Genomic DNA, 26,224 nt, shown 5'->3' on the forward strand with positions numbered 1-26,224 from the left:
ATCGTTCATGAGGATGTTTCTGTTAATGGTTGAGGTTCATCTAGTTCTGCGTTGCTATCAGTCTGTGTTATGAAAGGATTTGTGTGACAACCCGAAAAATTTTTGGTTTGGAAACTCAGTCAGTCAACTCAACTGAGTGTCAAACTCATTGGTAATGAGTTCTAGCCTGGTTAAAGGTCATTCTAAAGATTTTTAAGCCTAGTACACTTAAGGAATGAGTGTTAGAATGAACCTGATAGAGATATTGTACAACGAATCAAGCCCTAACCTCTTCACTTAGAGTTTACGGCCACAACACTTGAGTTTACGGCCGTAAACTCAAGGTGGGCCGTAAAATCCCCCTTAAAGACTCATTTCCTTCACTTTTTATTCATTATCTCATCTCCAACTCAAGAACACTTCCAAATCCTCTCAAGTATCATCGAGTTCATCATCTTAGATCATAAAAAATGTAAGTGTTCTTTCCTTGATTTGTTGTTACACTTCATCTCCTAGTTACACTCTTTGATTCCATCCATGAAAACATTCATTTCAACTAAATCTTCAAATCTTCAAGTTTCACCAAGAACACACACTAGTGTTCTTGGCCAAAACCAACCATTTCAAGCCTCTACATCGTAAGTACTCTTCCCTACACTTGATATCTAGTTAGGACTCATACTTAGAGCCTTGAAAACACCAAGAACACAAGGAAAAAAGGAGTTTACGTCCAAGCCATCTCCCATGGCCGTAAACCCCTTTAAGTGTGCCATTTTGGCCATAAACCCTCCTAGATGCAAAGCTTATGACCTAGAACCCTTCATTGATGAGAATAGGACCTTAAACTACTCACAAATGCATGATGACCATGAGTTTACGGCTGTAAACTCCTTTGGGCCGTAAACTCATCAAGAGCCTCCAATGAGTTGGTCTTTCTCATCCCTGTGTTAAGCAAAAGTCCCTCAAGCTTCCCTAGCATTCAAACCAACACTTATGCATGTTTGACCATGAGTTTACGGCCGTAAACTCCCTTGGGCCGTAAACCCATGGTAGTAAACTCATGTTAGTGTCATTTCACTTTCCTTTGATGAATCACATGTGATTCCAACACTTGGTCAAAGTGTTTCCTAGTCCCGGAAGGTGTTTCCTTTCATATAGTTGCTTATAAACATTATATTCATGTCAATATATGTCATTTAGGACTTATTGTGTCTCGGGACTCCATTCATGGAACTACTCATCCTTACACGCGTATTCGTTGAATCACCCACATCAGGTGAGTTCATACCCCATAATGAATCTTTTAACTGTTTTAAATGCTTTTAAGGGGGGGAATACAAGTTGAACACAATGATAATTGTGTAATTATTTGTTATAAACATCTTTCAAAATGTTGCTTATGTCTTTTATAAGTGATCAAAACATTTCAAAAACTCTTTTAAAGTTATGTTACTTTATAGTTAATCAAACTCCGTTTTTAAAGTACAAGCATAACTTAGTAGTAAAACGAGTCTTTTCAAATAACAGTTCAAGTAAATACATTAGTAAACTATAATAGGTATAGTTTAGGAAGATACTATTCATTACTTCTAGTACAACGAAGCATACAAAGAGTCAGTTCATACATGAGTCAAACATACTATGATGAGAAACAAACAGAACATACATACATACTAGACAGAGAGAACATACAATACAGCTAGTACATACATAACATATACAAGTATACAATAACATAAATATGAACCATCGTTCGGGGCATGGCATCACCTGTCATGGCTCGATTTGTAGCCAGAATCTCCTTGAGGGAGAGTGTGAATTTGTGTATAGATCTATACTGGATTGACTATCCTACACCTTGCTGTTAGCTACAGTGGGACTTGCAAGTCTACGGGTGCCAAATGTCATTTCTTCCGACGTCTTTCATCGTCGTGTTATTAGTCGATAGTATGGTGCAACCATCTCTCATTTAATCTTAATTAACGGTCGGATTAAGGTAGAAAGTACAGCAGTAGTTACTATAATACAACACTATAATACTTTATTATTTCCCCATTTCATTCACATTGTGATCTTCTCAAAACAAACAGTAATTTAAAAACTATATTTTTGGTTAATGATAGTCTCACTTGGGAAATTACACAACTCATGCAAGAAACAAACATAGATAACATTAGATGCATTGGTAGAAGGCTACGTTTAGTAGAGAGGACCATAATGCTAACCTTATGATTCCTTAATGTATACATCAAAGGATATATATATTAGTAGGATCCGATAGGTAATAGGATGTGTGCTCTCCGCTTCATTTCCTGTTCCTTGTTTGGTTGTGGGCTTGGAACGAATTCACCTGGTCTATTTTCTATTCGATTCTAGATATATATATGCTCAGTATACATTAAGTCATCATAAGGGTACTAGGTATGGGTCAAGTCATAGGACACAGAGTCAATGCACAGTTTTCTAGTACAAAACATACTTTCCAAATCAGAACTTTTGGTATAGAAAACTAGAAATTTACCAGTTAAAGGTTTAATCCATTTTATTAAACTAGTATAAACTTAAAAGACCTTAGGTGATTAGCTCTATAATACTTTAGTTTATACATCATGGTTATATATAATTAATACCCAATAGGTAGTTGGATGTGTGCTTTCCGCCTTACTTCCTGTTCCTTGTTTGGTTGTGGGCTTAGGGCAAATTCACCCAATTAACTTTCTATCCAATATTAGATCATATATATCCAGTATAAACTAAGTTATTATAGAAGTAATCACTGTGGCCACCATTTTATTATAAGAAATAAGGGTTTTCTTAAAGAATATTTTCATTAAATATAAAGGAACCATTACAATTAACTCCATGAGTAACAAGTGAATACACTAAGGTTATATACAACAATGATCTAACAACCAATGGGATGTGTGCTATCCGCCTTAATTCCGGTTCCTTGTCTGGTTGTGGGCTTAGGGCAGATGCGCACAGTCGATTGTTTGTTTACTGTGAGTTTTATATAACTTGTATCCATTTAGTACTCATAGAAAGGATTGTAGAGTCATTTTTACTTATCTTTCATTAAAGTAGGAAATATAGGATTTTCTAGAGGAACATGCGAACTTTTCTAAACAGAGCTTACAACTTACAACATTTTACAACTACATTTTACAACAACATTTTCAACAACTTTTTACAACTTACTTACATCACTAAAATCTTATGAGCTCACCAGCTTAATTGCTGATCAACTCTTTCAAATAACTTGTATTCTCGGGAACCTAGTAGACAGGTACTCGTGCTGGGATTCAGAAGATGGAGCAGTATAGCTTCAAGTCTTGTTTGTTATTTGCTTATGTATTCCATGTTTTGTGAACACACACTTTGTAAACACTTTCTTTCAAATGAAATGGTTGTTCATTACTTGCTTACTATAATGCATATCTTGTGATACTAAACATGACGTCCTCCACCCCCGAATGTTTCCGCCGTTCCGGTTTTGGGGTGTGACAGATTGGTATCAGAGCATTGTTTATAGTGAACTAAGTATATCAACCGATAAAAGATATACAACTATAAATACAATGGGGCTTAAGTGCTCTGGATAATGATATATTTTAAGAGTATAACAATAAGTTATAAAAATATACCTACTTGCTTACTCATGTACATAACTAGACCAAGTATCACAAGAAGAACAGAACTAAAGTATTTAAAGGTTGAACACTGTCGTCAAACCTGAACAGTTATGTAATCATAGCTAGGATCAATATAGCCTGATCAACTAAATTCATTCGAGATGTGACCGACATGTGTTTGGGAGCGATGTGGTGTTGCAACAGTCTTAAAACTTACCTAAACACCAGTCAAGAGAATACTAGATCAAGTACATTAGAGTTAGAATACTATAGGAGTATTCTATGATACCATAACGCGATAACAAGTTTAAAACATACCAAGTACATTACGTTAAAATACTATAGGAGTACTTTAGGCACCATATAAATAACTTATGTGATAACTTAAAAGACCCTTACGAATAGGTCTATAATCTTACAATGAATGCTCTTAAGGTTTTATATAATTGAGATCTTATAGACTTAGAATTTGTGATCCACGCTTCACTACCCATTCCTTAATTGGTTGTGGTTTTAGAGTAGGATCACTTATTTGAAGGTCTATTTAATCTTGACTTATATACAACTTGTATACATTGTACAATTATAGCAGGACTCTGTAAGGATCACCCCATAAAGTTACCATTAATTTCATAGATTCTTTAGTCACTTCCATTCTCGCACGACAAGCCCAGATAGATATAACCACTTCCTCGTAGTAGACAACAGAAGAGTACAGGAGGAACAAGAACAAGTTCAAGAAAAGCTTTCAAAGAGGGATCAACAGAAGTAACCAAAACGTCTTACACATCACACTATTAAATAATAATCTTGTTAACTTAATGAGCGAGTGGAGACACTGCTCGCATTATGTGTTAGGATTATTTTCTTACATGCAGTTGGTAACAGTTATTCAGGCAACAGATATTCATTCGAGGATATCCATTTCAAGTTCATAGAGTTTATTAGGTATAAACTCTTTTATGAATTGTTTCTAGAACCCTGTGGAAGTCAGGACACGATACACCCAGAACTAGGATAACCTTGTCTTTTCAACTTTCGGCTTGTGTCCATTGCTTTAGACTTATTCTGTCTCATCTTTATATTCTTTTAGCAAAGATGCCTCCTCGCAGATCAAACAGACACACTACTCCGATAACTCCAACTCCACCGTCATAATTCGATGCTGCTACTCTTCACGCAGCGATATCCTCCACAGTGGCAACTGCTATAGCTCACCTCGGTGAAAGTGGTACCTTCGGATCTGGTAGCGGTACCCACTTAGCCAACCCCGGAGCTACTCACGGACACCCAAGGGAGTGTTCGTATAAAGACTTCATGAACTGCAAACCAAATTCCTTTAATGGAAATGGTGGAGTCATCGCTCGGATGCGATGGTTCGAGAAAACAGATTCGGTCTTCGAAATCTGTTCGTGCCCGGAAGGGAGCAAAGTGAAGTTTGCTGCCTGCACCTTCTCTGGCAAAGCCCTAACATGGTTGAACAGCCATGTTAAGTCACTGATCCTATCAGTGGCAAACTCAATAGGTTGGGAAAACCTAAAAGAGTTGATGCTGGAAGAATACTGCCCGAGGGGTGAAGTTCAAAAGCTGGAACAAGAACTATGGGAGCTCGCTATGGTCGGCTCAGACATAGTGACCTACACTGACCGGTTCAGCGAACTAGCAGCTCTATGCGCCGGGATGGTTACCCCGGAGAGCAAGAAGATAGAAAGATACATTTGGGGTATGACTGCCCCGACCCAAGGAGATGTGTTGTCTTCTAACCCAGCCACCTTCGATAGCGCCAAACGCCTGGCCCATCGACTCATCAACCATGGAGTCCGCCATGGTGTGGAAGTCCTTGTTCCTGAGCCATCAAAGGGAAAGGACTATAATCAGAAGTCGGGAAACAAGAGGAAGAAGAAGCGAACAACACAGGGCACCCCGCAAGAGCAACAAGCGAGTACTATGTACGTCGCTACAACACCTGCTGCTCCAACACCTGCCAGTCGATATGCTGGAACCCTCCCAAAGTGTGGAAAGTGCAACAATCACCACACCGGAGTATGTCGGGTAATGCAGTGCCTGAACTGCCACAGAAAGGGACACACAGTCTGTTTCTGCAGGGCACCGGCTCAACCGATCTCCCAAGTCCCCGGAGCTGAAGAAAACCAAGCTTGTTATGGCTGTGGTGAGACTGGACACTATCAGAGGGACTGCCCGATAACAAAGAACTCAGGAGCGGATGGACACATTCTGATGATCACCGCAGGGGAATCTACCCCGGAGTCGTCGACAAGCAGCGATACGTTTTCGAAATAGTAATTACTTTGAAAATTAATTTATATTCATATAAGATTAAAACTTGGGGGATAACACTTAAAAGTAATTATAATAACTCACATATTGAAATAGATCACAGTATTCAAGAGGACTAAAAGATCCGTTTAGAGAAGCTATGATGGCGTAGCATATACATCATGGTTGTGAATAACTAAGAGGCTACAGGCTTAGAGTGAGTGATTCCACCTTAATCCCTGTTCCTTAATTGGTTGAGGATTTGAGGCAGAGTTACTCAGTCGACTGTCTTATCCGTCTTAAATACTTATAACTTGTATATGACTGGCGATCGTAGTGGTACCAAGGAGGATCATGATATAAAGTATCATCACCAGTTATCAAAGCACTTTCATTTGTATGTATGCGCACATAGCAGTACGATACGTAGGAGTGTTAACATCAAAGGGAAACAGAAAGCCCTGAATCATTTACAAAGAGTACATTTTCGAACACACTAGGAGTACATTGTCGAACATACTAGGAGTACATTATCGAACACACTAGGGATACGTCATCGTATAACAGACGTTTCTTTCAAATTGGCCAAAACTTTGTTCAGTAAAGAGTCCGTTACTATCATTCGTCATGAATTGGCGTGGTCCTCACCATACTAAGTTCATATGTTTCTATCGCCTCGATCGGCAAGTTCTCGAAACTTTCGTCATTCATATCGACAGTCCGACATAAACCTCAGTTTTATCTTTCGTATTCTAAGCCCTGAAGTACTCGTGCGAAGAGTGCTTTGTTCTCCGAAGCCTTATCGTCGAATGTCCACAGACCGTCATGAAATACCACTCGTCCAATAGACCAAGTTCGAGCACAGAGGCTATGGACGAATACAGCCCACCTATCACTATTCAGTGTATACGCGAGGGTGGTATATGATTATGATTACGCATATTTAGTATGTGTGTTTCCACCCTATCTCCTGTTCCTTGTTTGGTTGTGGACCTGGGGCAGAGTCGCACATCCGACCGTCTTACTAATCCTAATTATATACGACTTGTATACACGAGGTAGTGATAGATGGACCAAGTACGAATCCTATCATGAACGCCAGGGCAAAGTTGCCAGGTCTACGAGTAGGTATTCTGCCAATCAAAGGAGCGCGACCCCAGTAGTGCTGCTAAGAAAGCTAATTTCGGGACGAAAGTCCATCTAACGGGGGGATGATGTGACAACCCGAAAAATTTTTGTTTTGGAAACTCAGTCAGTCAACTCAACTGAGTGTCAAACTCATTGGTAATGAGTTCTAGCCTGGTTAAAGGTCATTCTAAGGAGTTTTAAGCCTAGTACACTTAAGGAATGAGTCTTAGAATGTACCTGCTAGAAACACTGTACAACGAATCAAGCCCTAACCTCTTCACTTAGAGTTCACGGCCACAACACTTGAGTTTACGGCCGTAAACTCAAGGTGGGCCGTAAACTCCCCCTTAAAGACTCATTTCCTTCACTTTTTATTCATTATCTCATCTCCAACTCAAGAACACTTCTAAATCCTCTCAAATATCATCGAGTTCATCATCTTAGATCATCAAAAACGTAAGTGTTCTTTCCTTGATTTGTTGTTACACTTCATCTCCTAGTTACACTCTTTGATTCCATCCATTAAAACATTCATTTCAACTAGATCTTCAAATCTTCAAGTTTCACCAAGAACACCAAGAACACACACTAGTGTTCTTGGCCAAAACCAACCATTTCAATCCTCTACATCGTAAGTACTCTTCCCTACACTTGATATCTAGTTAGGACTCATATTTAGAGCCTTGAAAACATCAAGAACACAAGAACAAAACGAGTTTACAGCCAAGCCATCTCCCATGGCCGTAAACCCCTTTAAGTGTGCCATTTTGGCCATAAACCCTCCTAGATGCAAAGCTTATGACCTAGAACCCTTCATTGATGAGAATAGGACCTTAAACTACTCACAAATTCATGATGACCATGAGTTTACGGCTGTAAACTCCATTGGACCGTAAACTCATCAAGAGCCTCCAATGAGTTGGTCTTTCTCATCCTTGTGTTAAGCAAAAGTCCCTCAAGCTTCCCTAGCATTCAAACCAACACTTATGCATGTTTGACCATGATTTTACGGCCGTAAACTCCCTTGGGCTGTAAACCCATGGTAGTAAACTCATGTTAGTGTCATTTCACTTTCCTTTGATGAATCACATGTGATTCCAACATTTAGTCAAAGTGTTTCCTAGTCCCGGAAGGTGTTTCCTTTCATATAGTTGCTTATAAACACTATATTCATGTCAATATATGTCATTTAGGACTTATTGTGTCTCGGGATTCCATTCGTGGAACTTCTCATCCTTACACGCGTATTCGTTGAATCACCCACATTAGGTGAGTTCATACCCCATAATGAATCTTTTAACTGTTTTAAATGCTTTTAAGGGGGGGAATACAAGTTGAACACAATGATAATTGTGTAATTGTTTGTTATAAACATCTTTCAAAATGTTGCTTATGTCTTTTATAAGTGATCAAAACATTTCAAAAACTCTTTTAAAATTATGTTACTTTATAGTTAATCAAACTCTGTTTTTAAAGTACAAGCATAACTTAGTAGTAAAATGAGTCTTTTCAAATAACAGTTCAAGTAAATACATTAGTAAACTATAATAGGTATAGTTTAGGAAGATACTATTCATTACTTCTAGTACAATGAAGCATACAAAGAGTCAGTTCATACATGAGTGAAACATACTATGATGAGAAACAAACAGAACATACATACATACTAGACAGAGAGAACATACAATACAACTAGTATATATAGAACATATACAAGTATACAATAACATAAATGTGAACCATCGTTCGGTGCATGGCATCACCTGTCATGGCTGGATTTGTAGCCAGAATCTCCTAGAGGGAGAGCGTGAATTTGTGTGTAGATCTATACTGGATTGACTATCCTACACCTTGCTGTTAGCTACAGTGGGACTTGCAAGTCTACGGGTGCCAAATGTCATTTCTTCCGACGTCTTTCATCGTCGTGTTATTAGTCGATAGTATGGTGCAACCATCTCTCATTTAATCTTAATTAACGGTCGGATTAAGGTAGAAAGTACAGCAGTAGTTACTATAATACAACACTACAATACTTTATTATTTCCCCATTTCATTCACATTGTGATCTTCTCAAAATAAACAGTAATTTAAAAACTATATTTTTGGTTAATGATAGTCTCACTTGGGAAATTACACAACTCATGCAAGAAACAAACATAGATAACATTAGATGTATTGGTAGAAGGCTACGTTTAGTAGAGAGGACCATAATGCTAACCTTACGATTCCTTAATGTATACATCAAAGGATATATATATCAGTAGGATCCGACAGGTAATAGGATGTCTGCTCTCCGCTTCATTTCCTGTTCCTTGTTTGGTTGTGGGCTTGGAACGAATTCACCTGGTCTATTTTCTATTCGATTCTAGATATATATATATATGCTCAGTATACATTAAGTCATCATAAGGGTACTAGGTATGTGTCAAGTCATAGGACACAGAGTCAATGCACAGTTTTCTAGTACAAAACATACTTTCCAAATCAGAACTTTTGGTATAGAAAACTAGAAACTTACCAGTTAAAGGTTTAATCCATTTTATTAAACCAGTATAAACTTAAAAGACCTTAGGTGATTAGCTCTATAATACTTTAGTTTATACATCATGGTTATATATAATTAATACCCAATAGGTAGTTGGATGTGTGCTTTCCGCCTTACTTCCTGTTCCTTGTTTGGTTGTGGGCTTAGGGAAAATTCACCCAATTAACTTTCTATCCAATATTAGATCATATATATCCAGTATAAACTAAGTTATTATAGAAGTAATCACTGTGGTCACCATTTTATTATAAGAAATAAGGGTTTTCTTAAAGAATATTTTCATTAAATATAAAGGAACCATTACAATTAACTCCATGAGTAACAAGTGAATACACCTGGGTTATATACAACAATGATCTAACAACCAATGGGATGTGTGCTATCCGCCTTAATTCCTGTTCCTTGTCTGGTTGTGGGCTTAGGGCAGATGCGCACAGTCGATTGTTTGTTTACTGTGAGTTTTATATAACTTGTATCCATTTAGTACTCATAGAAAGGATTGTAGAGTCATTTTTACTTATCTTTCATTAAAGTAGGAAATATAGGATTTTCTAGAGGAACAGGCGAACTTTTCTAAACAGAGCTTACAACTTACAACATTTTACAACTACATATTACAACAACATTTTCAACAACTTTTTACAACTTACTTACATCACTAAAATCTTATGAGCTCACCAGCTTAATTGCTGATCAACTCTTTCAAATAACTTGTATTCTCGGGAACCTAGTAGACAGGTACTCGTGCTGGGATTCAGAAGATGGAGCAGTATAGCTTCAAATCTTGTTTGTTATTTGCTTATGTATTCCATGTTTTGTGAACACACACTTTGTAAACACTTTCTTTCAAATGAAATGGTTGTTCATTACTTGCTTACTATAATGCATATCTTGTGATACTAAACATGACGTCCTCCACCCCCGAACGTTTCCGCCGTTCCGGTTTTGGGGTGTGATAATTTGTGTGTGATAGAAGAGTATGGCTCATGTTGTGTTCAGATAGCATTGAGAGGAATGTTGTTTGGGTTCCTGCAAGTTAAGGGACTTATGGTTGGGTATCTTTGGGTCCCTGTGGTGCTGGTCGCGAGTCGTCAGGCGACGGATATGAGGAAGGAAAGATCGGTTATCGAATCTCGAACCATGAAGTTCATTGTGAATGTCTTGAGTGATTCGTCAGGTGGGGGTACACCTGAGGTGACGTGGGATTTAGATGCAGCGTGAGAATTTTTGGAATGACCATCCTTATGCTCGTAGGATCAGCATGTTGGTGATGACTTGTCAGGAAGTCAAGGGTGTATTTGAGGTTGTTAGGCGCAACCTCTGAATTAGGAATATGTTTGTAATCCACTATCGGTATATTTTGAGCATTCTTTTGGCATATTAGAATGGTATTCCTAGTTGGGGACTAGGGGTGAGTGCGATGAATGAATGATCAATATTCCTAGGGAGTATTCTTCTGGGGTTTTAATTGATGGGTTTAGGTTTTTGGGAAGCTCCCGTTTTGGATGGTTATAGCTGTGTTATGAGGTCTTCCAACTGGCAAGAATAAGGTAGTTGTTTTAGTTCTCAGGATGGGCAGCTAGGCTTCCTTCTTTTGGGCTAAGGGTAGAGCGTTAAGGTTCATACTTTCGGAGGTATAAGCAATTTCTGCCAAGTCGAGGCCTAGATGGCAGGTTTGGGAGGCGGTCTTCGATATGGGATGATTATTCAGTCTTAATCAGAATTCATGGAGTTTGGGCTGGATCGACTAGCGGTGGAGGAAGTAGTAAGGAATGATTTCGAGCATGAAATCTAATTTAAGTGGGTGAGAGTTATAACACCCTATTTCGAATCGTTTCATAACTTAGGGTCGTGACCCAAAGACTGGTTATAATAAGGCTTAGGGCCTTTTGGAAAGAGACTTACACCCCCTTTGAGTGTGGATAATGTAGGTTAGATGGTTTGGGAGTTTTGTGTGTGTTTTGGAGTCCAAGGGTATATCAGTAAAGTGACAGTTTGGGCCTTTTATGAATTTTGGATTTTAGTTCGGAACATTTTATGGCACGGGGAGTTGATAGAAGTGTAGAGCTTGTCATTGCCTTTCTGTGGATATAAGGATCATCAAAATCGGATTTAGAACGAAGAAGTTATGGATTTCAAAAGTTTGGTGACTTTAAGGCTAAGCCTAGTACGTTGGGCGTACTAGGCAGGTGGATCGCGGGCACCTTATGGAGTATACTGGGCGTACTGGGAGTACACAGGGCATACTCCAGCCTCATGCAAACCCTAATTTGGGGTCTTGGACCCTATTTAATGATCTTAACTCAACTCAAATCCCTCTTATCTTCAACCTCTATCCCATTAAACCCTAGATTCAAAACCCTTGTTTCCATTTGAGCATTTTGAGGTTTTTGGTGTGATTATTGGTGTGCCTTGGAGAAGAAGGAGTTCTTGTTGGAAGAATTTCTTGACTTGGAGGTTGAGGATCAAAGCTCAATTCATCTTCATCAACTTCTAAGACGTATAAAGTTTCTAACTAGATGACTCTATGTGTTAGATCTTGTCTAGAGTATGTTTTGGGTTTATTTTTGTCCTTAGAGTCATCCTTGTGAGTATGAGCTACTCCAAGAACATAGAATGTTGAATCTTAGCACTTCTGAGGTTGTAGGTGCATAAAAATGTCATCTTGATGGGTTTAGGTGAGTCGTGATTAAGTTGGTGTTCATATTATGGGTTTAGAAGGATAAAAATGGGTTTTAGGTCCCATTAAGGCATGCAAGGAAGTAAAGTTGGCAACTTTATGGTTTAAGACCTTATCTAGGGATTAGATCTGTGTTTGGACAACTTGACTTAACCCAATAAGAGCTTAATATGGATTTTTGGCCTCCGTTGAGTATGTTGGGCGTACGTAGGAGTACACTTAGTGTAATGCGTGTATCATGCATCAACTGCTTGTACGTGGTGCTTCGGGGGTGAGTACGCAGGGTGTAAGTTTCTGGTACGCAGGGCGTACTCCCCAGGGTGCCCATTTTGGGCCTTTTAGGGTGTGTGCCTTGTTGGGTCATTGGACTTCTAAATTTGGGTCATGGATAGTGTAACACCCTGTTTATTTATTAGATAAATAAATAAATTAATGAACGAATAGTAGCCCTAAATCAATAATTATATAGCACGGTGTTGGTTTTCGGGAGCCAAAGGTTGCAATTTTAGAAGTCGAGGGTTAAAATGTAAGTTCCAGATTGGTTGGGTAAGTATTTATGAAGAGAAGGACCACTCGGAAAATTATTGGGACTTAAAATGGATAGATTATGGAAGCAAAGGTTAGAATGGTAAATTTCGGACTCAATTTGTAAGAGTTTTGAGGGCTGGGGGTTAAAAGGGTAACATATGGACCTTATTTGAAAGAAAAGGAGAAGGGGGAGGACTGATCTCAGTATTATGGCAAAGGTTTAATGGGTGTCGGGTATATAATCCTAAGGAACCCTAACCCTAGGGACGTTGGTTCCAGCCGCCACTCTCTCATCACCCATCACCAACACCGCTATCCTCTTCCCGTTGAATCACACACACCACCTCGGCTGGAGTCCCAAACCACCGGAGCAATTACCATATGTCCACCCTAACGTCGAGGAAATGAGGTTGTGTGGGTTGCTGCCACCGTTCGCTTATAGACTGCCATTCAGCCTTCGCCGCCACCTTCTCCCCTTTTGTTGCCGACGAGGCTGACTGTCGCCACTGTACTGCCGACGTGAGTCAGCCAGGAAGACCGGAGGTTCCGGGGTTACTTTTTGTGACAACCCGAAATTTTCATTTGTATAAACTCTACAGTCAAGCACTACAAATATTAGTCAAATTCATTCAGTACATTTTTAGCCGGTTTAAAACCTGTTCGGGTGTTTTTATTTAAAATTCGTCAAACGGACAAATAAAAGGAAGTATCTTCTAGGAGGAATGTGTAACAAATAAAAACTTCACACCATAACAAGGTGTTTACGGCCAAACTTGGGGAGTTTGGGCCGTAAACTCCTCTTTACCTTGAACTCATGCTTAAGGCATGAGTTTACTCCCCACTTCCTCACTTTACACTTCCAAGCTCAAGAACACCCAACTTTTCTCTCAAGTATCATAACACATTTCTTCCAATCTTCCAAAAATGTAAGTGTTTCTTCTCTTGTTTTGTTGTTATAACACTTCATCTAGTAGTTATACATGATTTCATCCATGAAATCTTGTCTTTTTCATAGATCTTCAAGTGTTCTTCAAAACACCAAGAACACCAAGAACACACACTAGTGTTTTTGGACCTTAAACACTCTTACAAGCTTCCTATAAGAAAGTACACTCCTCCTAACTAGTTATTTACTTAGAACACTTGTTAAACCATTGAAGAACATCAAGAATCCCCCAAGAACACATGGGTTTACGGTCAAGGCATCTCCTTGAACCGTAAACACCATCAAGTGGTGTATAAGTGCCACCAACACCTTCTAGGGCTTGGATATTGGACTAGAACCTTGCATGCATGAGCTAAAGACCCCAAACCACGAAATGGTAGGAGTTACCATGAGTTTACGGCCATAAACTCATGGGTTTACGACCGTAAATTCCAAGGGAGTGGTCCATGAACCGTAAACTCCAATGAAGGGCCATTTTGAGCCCTAGTCCCTTCCTAAGCCTTGGATACAAGTATAGAACACTTCCTTGAAGGGTATAAGACCTTAAAACACACAATGGTACAAATTACCATGAGTTTACGGCCGTAAACTCATGGGGGAAATGACCAAAAACCGTAAACTCATGTGTTGTTACCAAATGGGAAGTAAACTCCAATGTGAGGCCATACTCTCTTTAGACACAACCCTTTAGTACCCCTAGCACTTAAATCAAAGTGTTATCCGTGTATTAGGGTGTCTTTACTTGATAAATTGGTTGTTAAATGACTAATTAGATACATATATGTATCATTACATGTTAAATAGGATCTGTGTGTGTGTTCAAGTCCTCACTCAACACTTAGCATCCTATCCGGCACTTCCATCCGAACCACTCACTGCAGGTGAGTTCATACCCCTTAATCAACCTTTGAAATGATATTAAAAGCTTTTATGGGGGGGGGGAATACAAGTTGAAATATTCTAGTTATTTCTTTAATCACATGTGATTAATAACTAGAATAAACAGAAAGATTTTCTACTACTTTCAAGTTACTATCAAATTCATGATTTTCAAGCGTTTCAAAACCTTTTATTAAACTTTTAGATACTAAAACTATTTCCAAACCCTTTTTAAACTTACACTGTTTTCAAACTCATATCTACACTAATATATTTATATAATTAAGACTTGAAGGACTTAGGGCTGATAGCTCACCTTATTTCCTGTTCCTTGTTTGGTTGTGGACTTAGGGTATCGTGTTATTTGTCCGAATGTCGTTGAAATCTTAGTTATATATCATATATCATATATATATATATATATATATATATATATATATATATATGTGTGTGTGTGTGTGTGTGTGTGTGTTGGATATAAAAGCTTTCACTTCAGTACAGTAGCTTTGTGTAACAAAGGCATACAAATAACCTTACGATTTAACTATAATAGGTATAGTTAAGGGATTACTACTCACTATTACTATTACAACGACCCATACAAGAGTAAGTACATTTATGAGTCACTACATAAGTACTACATTGAGAAACAATACATGCTATACACTATACAAGAGAACATACTATACACTATACAAGAGAACATACTATACATTATACAAAGGAACTTACTATATACTAGAAAGGAGAGAACATCACTACACTATGAATTACTATACAAACATTTGAATACTATAACAGAATGTGACATACTACTTCTCGATACGACACTTCATCGTGGTATCACTTTGTAACCAGAGTCTCCTGTAGGGAGAGCGGACATTGTGTGTATAGATCTATACGGGACAGACACTCCCACATCCCGACTGCTAGCTACAGTCCCAGCCGAAAGGCCAAGGGGTGGCAGAATGTTACCTCACTACATATGATCTGGAGGGTCATCAGTTATTCAGCCGTCGATCAGCCTGGTTACATACGAGTTCACATTCAAACCTTTAATTAACCAATTAAGAATTAAAGGCAAAACAGACTTTTCGAGGCGTATTGTTCATTTAATACCACCCGGAGTCTACATTTTACTACTTTAGACTCCCCGAGGTGTACTGTACATTTAGTACTACTTGGAGTCTGTAATTCATTTCTTTGTGATTTTGTCACATACACGTTTAAGTAAACTATATTTTCAAAATGATAGTTTCACTGGGGAAAAACCCTTACATTTACGAAAGAACAAACATACAAACAATCGGGTCTTGGTAGAAGACTACTTTTTACTGGAAAATATGGGATTTTCTAGGGAGCATACTATTTACAACCATTTGAAATCAGTTACTACATTACATTGTTACAAACATTTTTGTACAAGCAATGACACTAAATACTTATGAACTCACCAGCTTTATGCTGATAAACTCTTTCAAAATAACTTGTATTCTCAGGTCATCAATAGACAGGTACAGATGAAGCTTTTGAGAAGATGGAGCACATAGAAGACTCATCTTTTATTTTGATTATACTTTTGGTGTCTTACAAACTATACATAACACTCTTGTATTACAATTATTATATTAATGCAATGGATGTTGTTGCTTGTCTTTACTATTATACATTGTTGTGATATTGTACATGACATCCTCCACCCCAGAACGTTTCCGCCGTTCCGGTTTTGGGGTGTGACAGATTGGTATCAGAGCACTGTTTATAGTGAATCAAGTATATCAACCCATAAAAGATATATGAACTATAAACACATCGGGATTAAAACACTCTAACCAAGAATATATACTTTTAAATAATAAAACATTTTACTAAGTATATATATATACATCTATTCATACCAGGGTCAGTATCATACTAGAACATAACAAAAGTATTATGATTGTTAAACATCGCAATTAGGCTTAGAGACATATAGTCAAACCTAGGGGGATATAGCCTGATCAACTATATTTTCTGAGGAGTGACTAGCATGTGCTTAAGAGTAGTTGTGGTGTTGCAACAAGTCTAAAAACTTACCAACACTACTACAACAAGAACATTAGAACAGAATACTACAGGAGTATTCTGCGTTACTATAAATTACATATGTGAGAACAAAAAGGGTCGTTACTAGTAGGGCAATAGTTGCTAAGTGGATACTCTAAGGTTACATGTGACTAAGGCGCTATAGACTTAGAATCTGTGATCTTTGCTTTATTTCCTGTTCCTTGTTTGGTTGTGGATTTAGAGTTAGGGTCACTTATTCGAAGGGCTATCCTGTTTTGGTTGCATGTAATTGGTATGCACTATGCAAGTATTAAATCAACTAATAACGATCATCTTATAATTATCTAAATTAGTGCGTCTATTAACTATTCTTTTTCCCCTATTCTCGCATAGATAGCATGGCTGGTTTCCATCTCCCCGACGATCCGTATTACCCCAATCAAGGCATTGGTGGATGGCTTGATGAGGAGCCAGAAGATGATCACCCAATACCTTTGGATGATCACCTCGCAGAAAGAAAGGCATGAGATAAAATAGTGATTGCGAGGCCCCAATTATTGACTGGGGGGACACCAAAGGACTCTGCCCTTCCATCCCTTGGATAGATAGAGGGAGGGCAGAGCTTTTGGTTTTAACCCCAACCCCCATCCGACATTTCAAGGTCCCACTCCCTTGTAGGCAACAACCTTGAATCGATGGAGTGATGAGCAGGGTCAGCCTTTACCTTTCAACGGAGACCGAAGCTTTTACAATATAAGCGAGGGAGGTTCAGCTGACCGAGTCCTGCCCATCATGGTCCGTAGGATTGCTAGGAACGTCGAGCAAGGTCATGCAGCCATCGAACGAGTAGTGGAAATTGACGCCAACTCTGGCCTTAACACGGTCCATATTCGCCAACTCGAAGAAGCTATGGATAGGACTAGGAGGACCAATGAGACTCTGCAGCAACAACTAGCTGCATCCCAAGCCGAGGTCATGGAACTCCGAGTACGTCAGAGGGCGCATGAACGACATCTTCAGGAAGTTGTACGCCAACTGGCAGACCTAAGGGTTCGCCCAAGGGATACCCGTCGCCGGTAGAAGATGTCGACTCATCTTTCTCTTTTGGTTAAGGAATAGCCTTTCTTTTCTGTGCCCTATGGAGCACTTGTCTGTAAACATTCCTAACTTTGAAAGTAATCTAACTAGACTTCTAAGCTACCAACATTTTTCCCTTATGGTTTGATGTAAGACCTACTGTTAGGTCATTTTTCCCGAACTCATTTTACATCATTAATACCAGTAATATTGGCAGTTGTCTACTCTATGGGAAAGTCTGTACTCTTATGTTTCCCTACTCTATTATTATGACTCTATCTGATAGTTGGACTATGGCGATTTAATCCATGAAACACGCTCATCATACTTACAATCGATTCTTACTATTATCATCATCTTTATAAACTTTCAGTAAAAGATGCCGCCTCGAAAGCGTCCGACCAGAAACACACCTGCAAATCAAACTCCACCACCACCACCCCCTCCGCAGTTCGATGCGGTGATGTTTCAGGCAGCCGTGACCGCGGCTGTGACAGCCGCCATGGCCCAGGTAAACTCTGGTGGCGTTAGTGGAACGGGGACTGGCACCAACTCTAGCCATGGTGAAATCCATCCACGTGCACGGGAGTGCACCTATAAAGATTTCATCAGCTGCAAACCTACATACTTCAACGGAACCGGAGGGATCATTGCACCGTCCCAATGGATCGAGAGAACGGAAGCAATCTTCGAGATGTGCTCATGCCTAGAAGGAAGCAAGATAAAATTCGCTGCTTGCACCTTCACCCGAAGGGCCTTGATGTGGTGGAATGGCCATGTCAAATCACTCTCACTGGTAACAGCTAACGCCATGGGCTGGGATACACTGAAGGACCTTATGACAAGGGAGTACTACCCGAGGGGCGAAATTCAGAAACTCGAAGAGGAACTGTGGAACCTCAAAATGCAGGGTTCTGACATAGTGGCTTATATAGCCAGGTTCTATGACCTGGTGGCTCTATGTCCTAACATGGTCCCCACCGAAAACAAAAAGATCGAAAGATACATCTGGGGTCTGGTACCCCCATATCGAGGGAACGTTCTAGCATCACACCCTGCGACCTTCGATAGTGCCAAAGAATTGGCCCAAAGACTCATCGATCACGAGGTTCCTTCTACTCCATCAACAACTACAACGACTACCCCCACATCAACCAAGACATATGACAACAAGAGGAAGCGTTGGGACCGAAAGAAGGGCAAATCAGCTCAATCCTCTTCCAAAAACCAACAGACGGTGGCTGTCCATGCTGCCACTACTCCTGCTGCCCCTGTACCAGCCAAACCATATGCAGGGAGCCTACCCAAGTGCACCAAGTGCTCCTTCCATCATAACGGCCCCTGCCGTGAAATGCACTGCACAAATTGCGATCGGAAGGGCCATACCGCCCGGTTTTGCAGAACACAACCCAAACCCATCAATCATGTTCCTGGTGCAGGAGTGAGCCAGGCCTGCTACGGGTGCGGCGAGACAGGGCACTTCAAAAGAAACTGTCCGAAAGTTGGAATGCAGGAGGAGCAGGAAGACTACTTGCTATTGGCCACAATGAGGCCGTGGAAGACCCCACGGTAGTCACGGGTACGTTCCTTCTCGATAACTCTTATGCTTGTATCCTATTCGATAGTGGGGCAGAAAGGAGCTTCGTAAACCAAAAATTTAAACACTTACTTAATCAAGCACCACAAGCACTAAAAGAAACCTTCGTCGTAGAAATGGCCAACGGAAAAACAGAGAATTCTAACGAGATTTACATAGGTTGTACCCTCACGCTAGATAATCAGTCGTTCCCAATCGACCTCATACCAGTAGCTATCCATAGTTTTGACGTCATTATAGGCATGGACTGGCTGAGTCTTTATCGTGCCGACATTCTGTGCTTCGAAAAAGCCGTCTGCCTGAACCTACCGAATCACAAAACCTTGTTGATCTACGGAGACAAACCCAGTACGAGCCTTCGTATCATCTCGAGTATTCAAGCCCAGAAGTACTTGCGTAAGGAATATCGTGCATTCTTGGCGCACGTTGTCGATACGAGCCAGAAAACAAAAGACCTAAAAGACCTCCCCGTAGTACGCGATTTTCCCGACGTCTTTCCGGAAGAACTCCCAGGATTACCCCCACAACATCAAGTCGAGTTCCGAATCGACTTAATCCCAGGAGCGACCCCAGTAGCAAAATCGCCCTATCGTCTAGCACCTGCTGAGATGCAAGAACTGTCCGGTCAACTTAACGAACTGCTCAGCAAGGGCTTTATAAGACCAACCTTCTCACCCTGGGGAGCACCAGTCTTGTTCGTAAAGAAGAAAGACGGATCGTTCCGTATGTGCATCGATTACAAGGAACTCAACAAGCTTACAGTCAAAAATCGTTACCCTCTTCCTCGTATAGACGATTTATTTGACCAGCTGCAAGGGGCGAGCTACTTTTCCAAGATTGATCTGAGGTCCGGGTATCACGAGTTACGAGTGCTTGAAGAGGATGTTCCGAAGACAGCCTTCCGAACTCGTTACGGACACTACGAGTTCGTAGTGATGCCATTCGGATTGACCAATGCGCCCGTAGTATTCATGGACTTAATGAATAGGGTATGTCGTCCTTACTTGGATCAGTTCATCATCGTTTTCATCGATGACATACTTATCTACTCTCGAAGTAAGGAGGAGCATAGAGATCATTTACGACAAGTCCTAGAAACCTTATGATCAGAGAAGCTTTATGCGGAGTTCTCTAAATGCGAATTTTGGATCAGAAGAGTCGAATTCTTAGGAGACGTGGTTAGCGAAGGGGGAATCCACGTGGACCCTTCCAAAATTAAAGCCATTTAGAACTGGTCAGTACCGAATACGCCTACAAAAATTTGTCAATTTCTAGGCCTCGCTGGCTACTACCGCAGATTCATACAGAACTTCTCTCGAATTGCGAAACCTCTTACAACATTGACCCAGAAAGGCATGGTCTTTGACTGGGAAGAGAAGCAGGAGAAAGCGTTCCAAACGCTAAACCGATCCTTATGCACCGCACCGATACTATCCCTCCCCGAAGGGATAGAAGACTTTGTGGTATACTGCGATGCATCCAACCAGGGGCTCGGCTGTGTTCTGATGCAACGAGGTAAGGTCATCGCCTACGCCTCAAGATAGCTGAAGACACACGAGGTCAACTACACCACACACGACCTCGAATTAGGAGCAGTTGTGTTTGCCCTGAAGATCTGGAGACACTACCTGTATGGTACGAAGAGCACTATCTTTACAGACCACAAAAGCCTACAACACATATTCAACCAGAAAGAGCTCAATATGAGACAACGACGGTGGGTCGAACTACTCAATGACTACGAATGCGAAATTCGTTATCATCCAGGTAAAGCCAACGTAGTAGCAGACTCCTTAAGTCGGAAAGAATATTCTGGTCGAAGAGTCAAGTCATTAAAAATGACTATCCATTCGCATCTATCTGCACAGATTAAGGAAGCTCAGCTCGAAGCCTTAAAACCTGAAAGTGTGGCGGGAGAATCCCTGCGTGGAATGGATAAGAACTTGGAAGTCAAGGGCGACGGAGCTTTATATCTCATGGACCGGATCTGGACACCGAGACACGGTGGCTTCAGAGACTTGGTCATGAAGGAAGCACACAACACTCGATATTCCGTCCACCCGGGTTCAGATAAAATGTATATGGATCTTAAAAAGTCATACTGGTGGCCTAACATGAAAGCAGAGATTTCTACCTTCGTGAGTAAATGCGTTACTTACGCAAAGGTTAAGGTCGAATACCAGAAACCATCAGGTTTACTTCAGCAACCAGAGATACCTGAATGGAAGTGGGAGCGGATCACTATGGACTTCATAACCAAGCTACCCAAGACAACGGGTGGGCTGGATAACATTTGGGTCATCGTCAACAGATTGACCAAGTCCGCACACTTCCTACCCATCAAGGAAACTGACAAAATGGAAAAACTCACAAGAACATACATTAGAGAGATCGTACGACTCCATGGTGTTCCTATATCTATTATCTCCGATAGAGATAGTAGATTCACTTCGAGGTTCTGGCAGTCACTACAAAACTCGTTAGGAACGAGGCTGGACATGAGTACAGCCTACCATCCACAGACCGACGGACAAAGTGAGAGAATTATCCAAACCGTGGAAGATATGCTGCGAGCCTGTGTGATCGACTTTGGGAAGGCATGGGATACTCACTTACCCCTCGTCGAATTCTCTTACAACAACAGTTATCACACAAGCATCAAGACTGCTCCATTTGAAGCCCTCTATGGCCGGAAGTGCAGATCCCCTCTGTGCTGGGCTGAGGTGGGTGACACTCAGTTAGCTAAAGGATGAGTTCCTGACAGCGCTCTCACAGGTCCGTAAATCATTCGGGAGACGACAGAGAAGATCGTTCAGATTCGTGAACGATTGAAAGCCTCTAGCGACCGACAGAAAAGCTACGCAGACAAACGGAGGAAACCTTTGGAATTCCAGGTGGGAGACCGAGTCCTTTTGAAAGTCTCACCCTAGAAAGGCTTGATACACTTCAGAAAGCGTGGAAAGCTAAATCCAAGATACATAGGGGTTTTCGAGATTCTTACTAGAATCGGCCCTGTAGCATACAAACTCAATCTACCCCAGGAGCTTAGTAACGTACATCCTACCTTCCACGTCTCGAACTTGAAAAAGTGCCTATCCGACGAGACTCTTGTAATCCCACTCGATGAGATCGAGATCAACGAGAGCCTCAACTTCGTGGAAGAACCTGTAGAGGTCATGGACCGAGAGGTCAAACGAACGAAACAAAGCCGCATCCCAATCGTGAAGGTTCGCTGGAACGCCAAGCGAGGACCGGAGTTCACTTGGGAGCGCGAGGATCAAATGAAACTTAAATATCCTCATATTTTTACTTAGTTATATTGTAATAACTTAGTTGCTTGAACTCTAATTTCGGGACGAAATTCCCTCTAACGGGGGGATGATGTGACAACCCGAAATTTTCATTTGTATAAACTCTACAGTCAAGCACTGCAAATATTAGTCAAATTCATTCAGTACATTTTTAGCCGGTTTAAAACCTGTTCGGGTGTTTTTATTTAAAATTCGTCAAATGGACAAATAAAAGGAAGTATCTTCTAGGAGGAATGTGTAACAAATAAAAACTTCACACCATAACAAGGTGTTTACGGCCAAACTTGGGGAGTTTGGGCCGTAAACTCCTCTTTACCTTGAACTCATGCTTAAGGCATGAGTTTACTCCCCACTTCCTCACTTTACACTTCCAAGCTCAAGAACACCCAACTTTTCTCTCAAGTATCATAACACATTTCTTCCAATCTTCCAAAAATGTAAGTGTTTCTTCTCTTGTTTTGTTGTTATAACACTTCATCTAGTAGTTATACATGATTTCATCCATGAAATCTTGTCTTTTTCATAGATCTTCAAGTGTTCTTCAAAACACCAAGAACACCAAGAACACACACTAGTGTTTTTGGACCTTAAACACTCTTACAAGATTCCTATAAGAAAGTACACTCCTCCTAACTAGTTATTTACTTAGAACACTTCTTAAACCATTGAAGAAGATCAAGAATCCCCCAAGAACACATGGGTTTACGGTCAAGGCATCTCCTTGAACCGTAAACACCATCAAGTGGTGTATAAGTGCCACCAACACCTTCTAGGACTTGGATATTGGACTAGAACCTTGCATGCATGAGCTAAAGACCCCAAACCACGAAATGGTAGGAGTTACCATGAGTTTACGGCCGTAAACTCATGGTTTTATGACCGTAAACTCCAAGGGAGTGGTCCATGAACCGTAAACTCCAATGAAGGGCCATTTTGAGCCCTAGTCCATTCCTAAGCCTTGGATACAAGTATAGAACACTTCCTTGAAGGGTATAAGACCTTAAAACACACAATGGTACAAATTACCATGAGTTTACAGCCGTAAACTCATGGGGGAAATGACCAAAAACCGTAAACTCATGTGTTGTTACCAAATGGGAAGTAAACTCCAATGTGAGGCCATACTCTCTTTAGACACAATCCTTTAGTACCCCTAGCACTTGAATCAAAGTGTTATCCATGTATTAGGGTGTCTTTACTTGATAAATTGGTTGTTAAATGACTAATTAGATACATATATGTATCATTACATGTTAAATAGGATCTGTGTGTGTGTGTTCAAGTCCTCACTCGACACTTAGCATCCTATCCGGCACTTCCATCCAAACCACTCACTGCAGGTGAGTTCATACCCCTTAATCAACCTTTGAAATGATTTTAAATGCTTTTATGGGGGGGGGGGGAATACAAGTTGAAATATTCTAGTTATTTCTTTAATCACATGTGATTAATAACTAGAATAAACAGAAAGATTTTCTACTACTTTCAAGTTACTATCAAATTCATGATTTTCAAGCGTTTCAAAACCTTTTATTAAACTTTTAGATACTAAAACTATTTCCAAACCCTTTTTAAACTTACACTGTTTTCAAACTCATATCTACACTAATATATTTATGTAAGTAAGACTTGAAGGACTTAGGACTGATAGCTCGCCTTATTTCCTGTTCCTTGTTTGGTTGTGGACTTAAGGTATCCTGTTATTTGTCCGAATGTCGTTGAAATCTTAGTTATATATCATATATATATGTGTTGGATATAAAAGCTTTCACTTCAGTACAGTACCTTTGTGTAACAAAGGCATACAAATAACCTTAGTATTTAACTATAATAGGTATAGTTAAGGGATTACTACTCACTATTATTATTACAACGACCCATACAAGAGTAAGTACATTTATGAGTCACTACATAAGTACTACATTGAGAAACAATACATGCTATACACTATACAAGAGAACATACTATACACTATACAAGAGAACATACTATACATTATACAAAGGAACTTACTATATACTAGAAAGGAGAGAACATCACTACACTATGAATTACTATACAAACATTTGAATACTATAACAGAATGTGACATACTACTTCTCGATACAACACTTCATCGTGGTAGCACTTTGTAACCAGAGTCTCCTGGAGGGAGAATGGGCATTGTGTGTATAGATCTATACGGGACAGACACTCCCACATCCCGAATGCTAGCTACAGTCCCAGCCGAAAGGCCAAGGGGTGACAGAATGTTACCTCACTACATATGATCTGGAGGGTCATCAGTTATTCAGCCGTTGATCAGCATGGTTATATACGAGTTCACATTCAAACCTTTAATTAACCAATTAAGAATTAAAGGCAAAACATACTTTTCGAGGCGTATTGTTCATTTAATACCACCTGGAGTCTACATTTTACTACTTTAGACTCCCCGAGGTGTACTGTACATTTAGTACTACTTGGAGTCTGTAATTCATTTCTTTATGATTTTGTCACGTACATGTTTAAGTAAACTATATTTTCAAAATGATAGTTTCACTGGGGAAAAACCCTTACATTTACGAAAGAACAAACATATAAACAATCGGGTCTTGGTAGAAGACTACTTTTTACTGGAAAATATGGGATTTTCTAGGGAGCATATTATTTACAACCATTTGAAATCAGTTACTACATTACATTGTTACAAACATTTTTATACAAGCAATGACACTAAATACTTATTAACTCACCAGCTTTATGCTGATAAACTCTTTCAAAATAACTTGTATTCTCAGGTCATCAGTTGACAGGTACAGATGAAGCTTTTGAGAAGATGGAGCACATACAAGACTCATCTTTTATTTTGATTATACTTTTGGTGTCTTACAAACTATACAGAACACACTTGTATTATAATTATTATATTAATGCAATGGATGTTGTTGCTTGTCTTTACTATTATGTATTGTTGTGATACTGTACATGACGTCCTCCACCCCAGAACGTTTCCGCCATTCTGGTTTTGGGGTGTGACACTTTTGTCATGCGCCGAACTCGTCGAAGCTGAAGTCGCCAATGCCGCTGCCGTCTGGAGGTCTCTCAACATCAACGACGCCCTGCTTCTGCCATATGCCGCCATGACATGGTGGTCGGGTTCGTGGTTGTTATGCGATGGCTTGAGTGGGGGGTGGGAGGGTTCTGTCGGGTGAATGGCGTGAAGAACCACCATGGCAGCCGACCATGGTGGCTGCCACCATCAACGTCGCTGCTGTCCGCTAATTCCGGGGTGTAACATCCAGATTCCCAGGTATCTTATTTTAAGTACTTATCTTGAGTTTTAGGGAGGGACTCGGCGAGTAGGCGCTCAGACTCGCCGAGTAGGATCGTGCATTTCTTGTCTGATTTAATGAAGGACTCGACGAGTCGATGCGTGGACTCGGCGAGTCCGCGCTGTTAAGTGAAACCCTAAATCCCCGGGCTTGTGCCCTATTTAAAGGCGTTTATGGCCTCCATTTGCGGCCAATGCACCCTTGAGAAACCCTAGAGAGCAGAGAGAAAGCTTGTAGTGCAAGAGGAGGGCTAATTCATCATTCTAAGTGTAATTTTGCAAGAAA

This window comes from Lactuca virosa, chromosome 3, assembly GCF_052849685.1.
Source record: "Lactuca virosa cultivar CGN04683 chromosome 3, Lactuca_virosa_CGN04683_v6, whole genome shotgun sequence".
Classification (NCBI taxonomy): domain Eukaryota; kingdom Viridiplantae; phylum Streptophyta; class Magnoliopsida; order Asterales; family Asteraceae; genus Lactuca; species Lactuca virosa.